The following is a 9,829-nucleotide window of genomic DNA, read 5'->3' as shown; positions in this document are numbered from 1 at the left end:
GTCAGGAGAAAAGGCTGGCAGCCATACCCCCTGTCTCCCAGCAACACACCAGAGAATTCACCTGTCAACACAAAATCTCATCATTACTACCTCATAAACACAGTGATATTCTTGACACAGCCATGATGGTTATAAATAGGGGTTGTGTGGCTTACCTTGTGATAGGCACTGATAGATTTCAGAGGCCCGAAAGATTCTGGAGTCATGGACTGAGCCAGGCCATTTTGCCACAACATTGCTGATCACACAGTCAGCATTGCAGACCATCTGAAATCATAAGATGAGGAATATTACACCAATCAATGCACATCACTGGCAATGCAGAGTGTTCGTCAATGGACAATATCAAAAAGTTATGTTCACCTGAACATTAATGCTGTGAAAGGATTTCCTATTCACAAAATCGGCCTCATGGGCACCTGAGGGGGCTTTTATCCTTATGTGTGTGCAGTCCACTGCACCAATGACATTGGGGAAACCTGTCACACAAAGTAATGAGTATCCTACTATGTGTTAACAGTTGTCCTGTAATTTGTAGATCCTCTTACCTGCAATCCTATAGAACTCCTCTTTGATGTCACAGAGTCTTCTGTGGCCAGGGAAGGAGATGAAGACATCTGCTAATGCTTTGATAGCCAGACACACACTCCTTATTGTGCGGCAAATTGTGGCCTTGTTCAGCTGTTCTGCATCCCCCACTGAGTACAGGAAGGCTCCACTAGCAAAAAAGCGCAAGGCCACACAAACCATTTGCTCCACACTCAGTGCATGGCTCCGTGCAGTGCGGTGCTTAATCCTGGGACCCAGTAGTCTGCATAGATACCTGATGCCATCTGCAGAAAACCTGTATCTTTCATATAGATGGTCATCAGGGAAGGCCAGTGGGTCCAACCGGTCCCTGAAGACCCTTTCTCACCTGAAGGCTCTCCTCAGCACAAGTGCTTCTTCATCCACCACATCTCGCACGAATGGGCATGCCATTGTCAGAGCAGAAAGGAACACACAATTTTGGGCCTTCATATAGGCTAGTGGCCACACCTGGTGCTGGGGGGGGTGGGCAAAAGAGGGCGATGCCTTATAACGATGACTTGGTTGTACTGATTGCTGGGAAAATAAAAAAAACCTTAGAAAGATGCCACCGTCCTGTGTGCTCACAATAAGAGCTCATATGTCATGGCTCACTTGACTTTACGAGAATATACCTAATTTTTATTTTGAGCTGTGTCATCTTCTTGGAGCTGGGGGAGGAAAGAAAAATAATGATTAATACATTTGTGTTACAGTTAGCATACAGTGTACATTGAAGGCATATCTCACCTCCCTCTCAAGTTTTTTTATTTCAAGGTCCAGTTTCCTAATTGTCCTCTTTTTTATTTCGAACTCCAGTGCAAGATTTTCCATCTTTTTCTTCTTGTACTGAATGTCTATGTCTGCCAGTTCTATTTGGCACCGGAGGTGGTTGCCATACAACTTTCTGATAGCTTGTGAGCTCTGTGAACACAATACAATTAGCGCAGCTGGAATTTGGCAGGATGTGGTGTCCTTTTATTAATACGCACTATGTTGCCAGGCTGGTTTTCCCACTGTATAGCATCTGGGTCCTGTAAAAGAAATTCGATTTTTTGATTTTGATGAGGACTCCTCACCATTGTAGAGTAAATAGTACTTTCACAGTCTTAACATGATACCTCATGCCTTCTGGAATCCAGAGAGATGGTCTCCTCCTCATCATCGTCTCCATCATGTGCTGTTGCTGCTGCACTGGGGCCTTCACCCTATCACATTTAATCGGATTCATATTGAAGCTAGTAGACAAGACATGCCAGGCCTACAGTATGCCTTTGATGGAGTACTCACTGGATCAGCATCGTCTGGTGCTTGTGCTGGTGGCTCTAACAGGAACACAGTGCTGCCAGACACTGCAAGGCAATAGGTAAACCAAAGTCAGACAGTCCAAATTGATTCAATATGAATGTGGTTGTATCCCATGTAGAGATGGAAGGACATACCTTGAATGAAGCGGGTGGCATCTTGGGAGGAACCTATGCTCGTCTCTTTCCCCCCAGGGATCCCCTCTAAGACGGGCCTGCCTTTATTTAGCTCCAAGGCCATGTCCTCTGCTGGGGTAAGGTCAGCCTTTGGTGACCCACCACCCGTGCCTTGTCTGTGGGTATTCTTTTTCACTGCTAAAACAGTACAGACAATGTGTGAGCAGGCACCTTCTGGGTACAATATATGCTTGTGCTTTGTTAAATATTAGTCAGGGACCATACCATTCTGCAGAATGTTCTTGTATTTGATTTTGACCTGCTGCCATGTCCGTTTTGGCCCGTTCATGTTTAATCTACACACACACACACACACACACACACACACTTAATGGAGTCACACTGCAAAAAATTACTTGGTATTTTTGTCTTGTTTTCAGTAAAAATATCAAAAATTTTATCATAGCTTTATACAGTGTGATGGAGTTACTTTACACAATTTCACTCATATCTGCAGTGCATTTCAATAAAAAAAATTAACCGTTTCATAATTACAGTACAACTGCATTTTTGGAGATGTGAATTAAATATTTGAATTGTAATTGTGATGTTTCAGCGGAGCGGTGAGTGTGTAATTGTGCACTACTTACGCATTCAGGCGGTCTGCAATACTTTGCCACGCTTTTTCTCTTTGCTTTATCACTGTGGCGGTGTTGCCTTTCTTCTTAATTATATATTTTACCTCCTCGTATGCCTCCATGAGGATTTGTGCTTCCGACGGGGAAAAGTACGCGGCTCTAGTTGCCATGGTAAATCAGTTAATCTGTGATCTGTGGCGGGGTCTATTTGAGTGAGCCGTGAGCGCGCACCTATCCAGGATTGGTTTCACCTGGCTTAATGAATCCGTGTCTGCTCATCCTGGCTTGGTCTTTGTGCAACCAATTAAGCCTGGACGCACATGTTTTGGCTTCATTGAGCTCAGCTGAGTCATTTATCCCGGATGTCTTAATTCTACTTTTGTGCAACAGGCCCCAGAGGACAACATGGTCATTACAACAACAACAACAACAACAACAACAACAGGCCACTGTATAAGGTCCAATACAGTGCATGTATCTATATAAGGTCCAATACAGTGCATGTCAGAGCAAAAACCAGCCATGAGGTTGAAGGAATTGTCCGCAGAGCTCCGAGACAGGATTGTGTTAAGGCACAGATCTGGGGAAAGGTACCAAAACATTTCTGCAGAATTGAAGGTCCCCAAGAACACAGTGGCCTCCATCATTCTTAAATTAAGAAATTTGGAATCACCAAGACTCTTCCTTCAAGCTGGCCACCCGAAAAACTGAGCATCCGGGAGAGAAGAGCCTTTGTCAGGTAGGTGACCGATAACCTGATGGCCACTCTAACAGAGCTCCAGAGTTCCTCTGTGGAGATGGGAGAACCTTCCAGAAGGACAACCATCTCTGCAGCACTCCCACAATCAGGCCTATATGTTTGCGTGGCCAGACGGAAGCCACTCCTCAGTAAAAGGCACATGACAGCCCGCTTGGAGTTTGCCAAAAGGCACCTAACGAACCTAACAAACTCTCAGACCATGAGAAATAAGATTCTCTGGTCTGATGAAACCAAGATTGAACTCTATGGCCTGAATGCCAAGCGCCACGTCTGGAGGAAACCTGGCACCATCCCTACGGTGAAGCATGGTGGTGCAGCATCAAGCTGTGGGGGTGTTCTTCAGCGGCACGGACTGGGAGACTAGTCAGGATTGAGGGCAAGATGAACAGAGCAAAGTACAGATAGATCCAATATGAAAACCTGCTTCAGAGCGCTCAGGATCTCAGACTGGGGTGAAGGTTCACCTTCCAACAGTACAACAGCCCTAAGCACACAGCCAAGACAACTCAGGAGTGGCTTTGGGACAAGTCTCTGAATGTCTCTGACTGGCCCAGCCAGAGTTGAACCTGATTTACCATATCTGGAGAGAACTGAAAATAGCTGTGCAGCACAGACAGAAACAACAACCACCTCAGGGAAGTTGGTTGTATTTACATCTGTCACAGTAGAGAGACAGACAGACAGACAGACAGACAGACAGACAGACAGACAGACAGACAGACAGACAGACAGACAGACAGACAGACAGACAGACAGACAGACAGACAGACAGACAGTTTACTATGACTGGATGAAGGGATGCAGTGTTGAATGCTTCCTTTAGGTCTCCTGGTCTCTTGGGATTTAAACTGTGACTCCAGAGAGAGAGTCCTAACCATTCAATCAATGTACACAACACACAGTCATCATTACACTGAGTGGATTCTATGGATGTAATATATCATCATATTATATAATACAATATCATATAATGACTAGAATAGAATAAGAGTTTGGACATGAAAGAGCCAGATGTTTTGACTTGTCTCTATAACTCTCAGTCTCTAAACCACTAGGATACATGTCACCTTGACAGTGTGTCTCTGTACCTCTCAGTCTCTAAACCACTAGGATACCTGTCATCTTGACAGTGTGTCTCTGTACCTCTCAGTCTCTAAACCACTAGGATACCTGTCACCTTGACAGTGTGTCTCTGTACCTCTCAGTCTCTAAACCACTAGGATACCTGTCATCTTGACAGTGTGTCTCTGTACCTCTCAGTCTCTAAACCACTAGGATACCTGTCACCTTGACAGTGTGTCTCTGTACCTCTCAGTCTCTAAACCACTAGGATACCTGTCACCTTGACAGTGTGTCTCTCTACCTCTCAGTCTCTAAACCACTAGGATACCTGTCACCTTGACAGTGTGTCTCTGTACCTCTCAGTCTCTAAACCACTAGGATACCTGTCACCTTGACAGTGTGTCTCTCTACCTCTCAGTCTCTAAACCACTAGGATACCTGTCACCTTGACAGTGTGTCTCTCTACCTCTCAGTCTCTAAACCACTATTCAGGAACCTTATTCAGACCTTATTCAGAAACTATTCAGGAAGTATTCAGAAACTATTCAGGAAGTATTCAGAAACTATTCAGGAAGTATTCAGAAACTATTCAGGAAGTATTCAGAAACTATTCAGGAAGTATTCAGAAACTATTCAGGAAGTATTCAGAAACTATTCAGGAAGTATTCAGAAACTATTCAGGAAGTATTCAGAAACTATTCAGGAAGTATTCAGAAACTATTCAGGAAGTATTCAGAAACTATTCAGGAAGTATTCAGAAACTATTCAGGAAGTATTCAGAAACTATTCAGGAAGTATTCAGAAACTATTCAGGAAGTATTCAGAAACTATTCAGGAAGTATTCAGAAGTTTCTGTGCTAGTTTCTGTTCTCTGGCATGTCTCCACCCAGCTGTGCCCTTTGCAGATATCAACAAACAGCATGAGTCACTTACAGTAGTCACACCCAAACAGCACTTGGCCGCATTCCTGAGTTACACAAAGACAGTTTGTTTCAGTAGAAACTTACTAGCTAATAACTATGCATCATTCTCTGAGTAGAAAACAGATTGACAGAGAAGACACACAGGTAGTGGGTTAGTGTGGGTTACTGATCCTAGATAGAGGAGACCTACAGGTAGTGGGTTAGTGTAGGTTACTGATCCTAGACAGAGGAGACCTACAGGTAGTGGGTTATTGATCCTAGACAGAGGAGACCTACAGGTAGTGGGTTAGTGTAGGTTACTGATCCTAGACAGAGGAGACATACAGGTAGTGGGTTAGTGTGTGTTTTTGTGGTGCAGTGTGAGTTGACTACAGAAATTATCCTAGGTGTCTGTAGCCTGGTCATAGATTTGTGTCCTCGCCAACTCTATTGATGTCATTGTCAAGCCAAACATTTGGCATCACCATGAGTGACAAGGAGTTGGCATGATGACACAAATAGACTGGGACTCAGGCTAAGGTCTGCAGCAGTGAGGAATGGTTGTGAGAATGTGGAAGAGCATGTTGTGGTGAGAACAGAACAGTGGAAGACATCTCTCCTCTTATCTGTGTTACATACCTTCTTGGTCCTCAGGGGAAATATTTCAGGTAAATCATCTCTACTCCCCCTCAGTCACATCAATGATTTATCTGACTAACCTACCCTCTACTATAAATCTGCCCACAAGGTGAAAAATCTGCCGGTGTGCCCTTTAGCAAGGAACTTAACCCTAATTGCTCCTGTAAGTCTCTGGATAAGAGGGTCTGCTAAATGACTACATGTAAATCCCAGTCAGGATGGAAGGTAGAAGATCTGACTGTCTTATGGTAGTTGAAGACTGGTCGTCAACTTCAAACATGTTCTCAAAAGGGGGGCTGATCTAATAGTGCTAACATTTAATTTCCCATGGAGCCTTGCATTAATATGTAAAGTGTGTGTATGTGTGTGTGTGTGTTTGGAGAGGGGATGCTAAGCCTGCTTGTTGTAGTACAGTACTTTACCACATCTGTGTGTGTGTGTGTGTGTGTGTGTGTGTGTGTGTGTGTGTGTGTGTGTGTGTGTGTGTGTGTGTGTGTGTGTGTGTGTGTGTGTGTGTGTGTGTGTATGTGGAGAGGGGATGCTAAGCCTGCTTGTTGGAGTACAGTACTGTACCACGTGTGTGTGTGTGTGTGTGTGTGTGTGTGTGTGTGTGTGTGTGTGTGTGTGTGTGTGTGTGTGTGTGTGTGTGGAGGGGATGCTAAGCCTGCTTGTTGGAGTAAGGTACTTTACCACGTCTGTGTGTGTGTGTGTGTGTGTGTGTGTGTGTGTGTGTGTGTGTGTGTGTGTGTGTGTGTGTGTGTGTATGTGTGTGTGTGTGTGTGTGGAGAGGGGATGCTAAGCCTGCTTGTTGTAGTACAGTACTTTACCACATCTGTGTGTGTGTGTGTGTGTGTGTGTGTGTGTGTGTGTGTGTGTGTGTGTGTGTGTGTGTGTGTGTGTGTGTGTGTGTGTGTGTGTGTGTTTGGAGAGGGGATGTTTAAGCCTGCTTGTTGTAGTACAGTACTGTACCACGTGTGTGTGTGTGTGTGTGTGTGTGCATCTCTCTGTGTGTCGTCTCCCCTCATCCATTCCTCACCTGTTTCTGGGTCTGTTGCCATTGCTGAGGCTGCCTCCTACCAGTGTCTCTAGGGAGGTCAGAGCAGAGCGGCTCAACAGAGGACAACATGGTCAATACAACAACAACAACAACAACAAGACCAGTGGGGGAAATAAGAACAGAGGACAACATGGTCAATACAACAACAACAACAACAACAACAACAACAACACCACTGGGGGACATAAGAACAGAGGACAACATGGTCAAAACAACAACAACAACAACAACAACAACAACAACAACAACAACAACAACAACAACACCACTGGGGGACATAAGAACAGAGGACAACATGGTCAAAACAACAACAACAACAGACCACTGAGGGAACTAAGAACAGAGGACAACATGGTCAATACAACAACAACAACAACAACAACAGACCACTACAGAGACGGACAGAGAAGAAGTCAATAATGGACAGGGTCGTGTTTAGAAGCTCAATAGAAAACTATCTGAAATTGTTCAATGTCAAATGACTGTTTGGTTTTGCAACACATTTTGTTATGATTTGTGCTCAAATGAACACAACCCAGCTTCAATAGAGACCAGCAATAGAGGACAGCATCAACAGGGTTGAGTTCAGGTGGATGACAATATAGACATTGAAGTTAGTAGTAGGCTTAACGTAATGATCAAAGAGATGATATGATTCATTGATGGACCTACTAGGCAGAGAGACACATTAAGTGGATAGCAGAAAACAACTGTTTACCACTACTTCTAGGACAGACCAGGGACTGTGATTGGTCTCTGCAGTTGAACAAACTGTTCTTCATCCTGACAGCACACAGGACTGCTGGCCAGAAGGTTGAGGGTTCTCTGATAGCACACAGGACTGCTGGCCAGAAGGTTGTGGGTTCTCTGATAGCACACAGGACTGCTGGCCAGAAGGTTGTGGGTTTTCTGATAGCACACAGGACTGCTGGCCAGAAGGTTGTGGGTTCTCTGATAGCACACAGGGCTGCAGGCCAGAAGGTTGAGGGTTATCTGACAGCACACAGGACTGCAGGCCAGAAGGTTGAGGGTTCTCTGATAGCACACAGGGCTGCTGGCCAGAAGGTTGAGGGTTCTCTGATAGCACACAGGACTGCAGGCCAGAAGGTTGAGGGTTCTCTGACAGCACACAGGACTGCTGGCCAGAAGGTTGAGGGTTTCTTAAATTAAGAAATTTGGAATCACCAAGACTCTTCCTTCAAGCTGGCCACCCGAAAAACTGAGCATTCGGGAGAGAAGAGCCTTTGTCAGGTACGTGACCGATAACCTGATGGCCACTCTAACAGAGCTCCAGAGTTCCTCTGTGGAGATGGGAGAACCTTCCAGAAGGACAGCCATCTCTGCAGCACTCCCACAATCAGGCCTATATGTTTGCGTGGCCAGACGGAAGCCACTCCTCAGTAAAAGGCACATGACAGCCCGCTTGGAGTTTGCCAAAAGGCACCTAACGAACCTAACGAACTCTCAGACCATGAGAAATAAGATGCTCTGGTCTGATGAAACCAAGATTGAACTCTATGGCCTGAATGCCAAGCGTCACGTCTGGAGGAAACCAGGCACCATCCCTACGGTGAAGCATGGTGGTGCAGCATCAAGCTGTGGGGATGTTCTTCAGCGGCACGGACTGGGAGACTAGTCAGGATTGAGGGCAAGATGAACAGAGCAAAGTACAGATAGATCCAATATGAAAACCTGCTTCAGAGCGCTCAGGATCTCAGACTGGGGTGAAGGTTCACCTTCCAACAGTACAACAGCCCTAAGCACACAGCCAAGACAACTCAGGAGTGGCTTTGGGACAAGTCTCTGAATGTCTCTGACTGGCCCAGCCAGAGTTGAACCTGATCTACCATCTCTGGAGAGAACTGAAAATAGCTGTGCAGCACAGACAGCAACAACAACCACCTCAGGGAAGTTGGTTGTATTTACATCTGTCACAGTAGAGAGACAGACAGACAGACAGACAGACAGACAGACAGACAGACAGACAGACAGACAGGCACACAGACAGACAGACAGACAGACAGACAGACAGACAGACAGACAGACAGACAGACAGACAGACAGACAGAGACAGACAGACAGACAGACAGACAGACAGACAGACAGACAGACAGACAGACAGACAGAAAGACAGACAGACAGACAGACAGACAGACAGACAGACAGACAGACAGACAGACAGACAGTTTACTATGACTGGATGTAGGGATGCAGTGTTGAATGCTTCCTTTAGGTCTCCTGGTCTCTTGGGATATAAACTGTGAATACAGAGAGAGCGTCCTAACCATTCAATCAATGTACACAACACACAGTCATCATTACACTGAGTGGATTCTATGGATGTAATATATCATCATATTATATAATACAATATCATATAATGACTAGAATAGAATAAGAGTTTGGACATGAAAGAGCCAGATGTTTTGACTTGTCTCTATACCTCTCAGTCTCTAAACCACTAGGATACCTGTCACCTTGACAGTGTGTCTCTATAACTCTCAGTCTCTAAACCACTAGGATACCTGTCACCTTGACAGTGTGTCTCTCTACCTCTCAGTCTCTAAACCACTAGGATACCTGTCACCTTGACAGTGTGTCTCTCTACCTCTCAGTCTCTAAACCACTAGGATACCTGTCACCTTGACAGTGTGTCTCTATACCTCTCAGTCTCTAAACCACTAGGATACCTGTCACCTTGACAGTGTGTCTCTCTACCTCTCAGTCTCTAAACCACTAGGATACCTGTCACCTTGACAGTGTGTCTCTATAACTCTCAGTCT

This window comes from Oncorhynchus mykiss, unplaced genomic scaffold (assembly GCF_013265735.2).
Source record: "Oncorhynchus mykiss isolate Arlee unplaced genomic scaffold, USDA_OmykA_1.1 un_scaffold_121, whole genome shotgun sequence".
NCBI classification, from domain to species: domain Eukaryota; kingdom Metazoa; phylum Chordata; class Actinopteri; order Salmoniformes; family Salmonidae; genus Oncorhynchus; species Oncorhynchus mykiss.
This window is presented reverse-complemented; position numbering follows the sequence as displayed.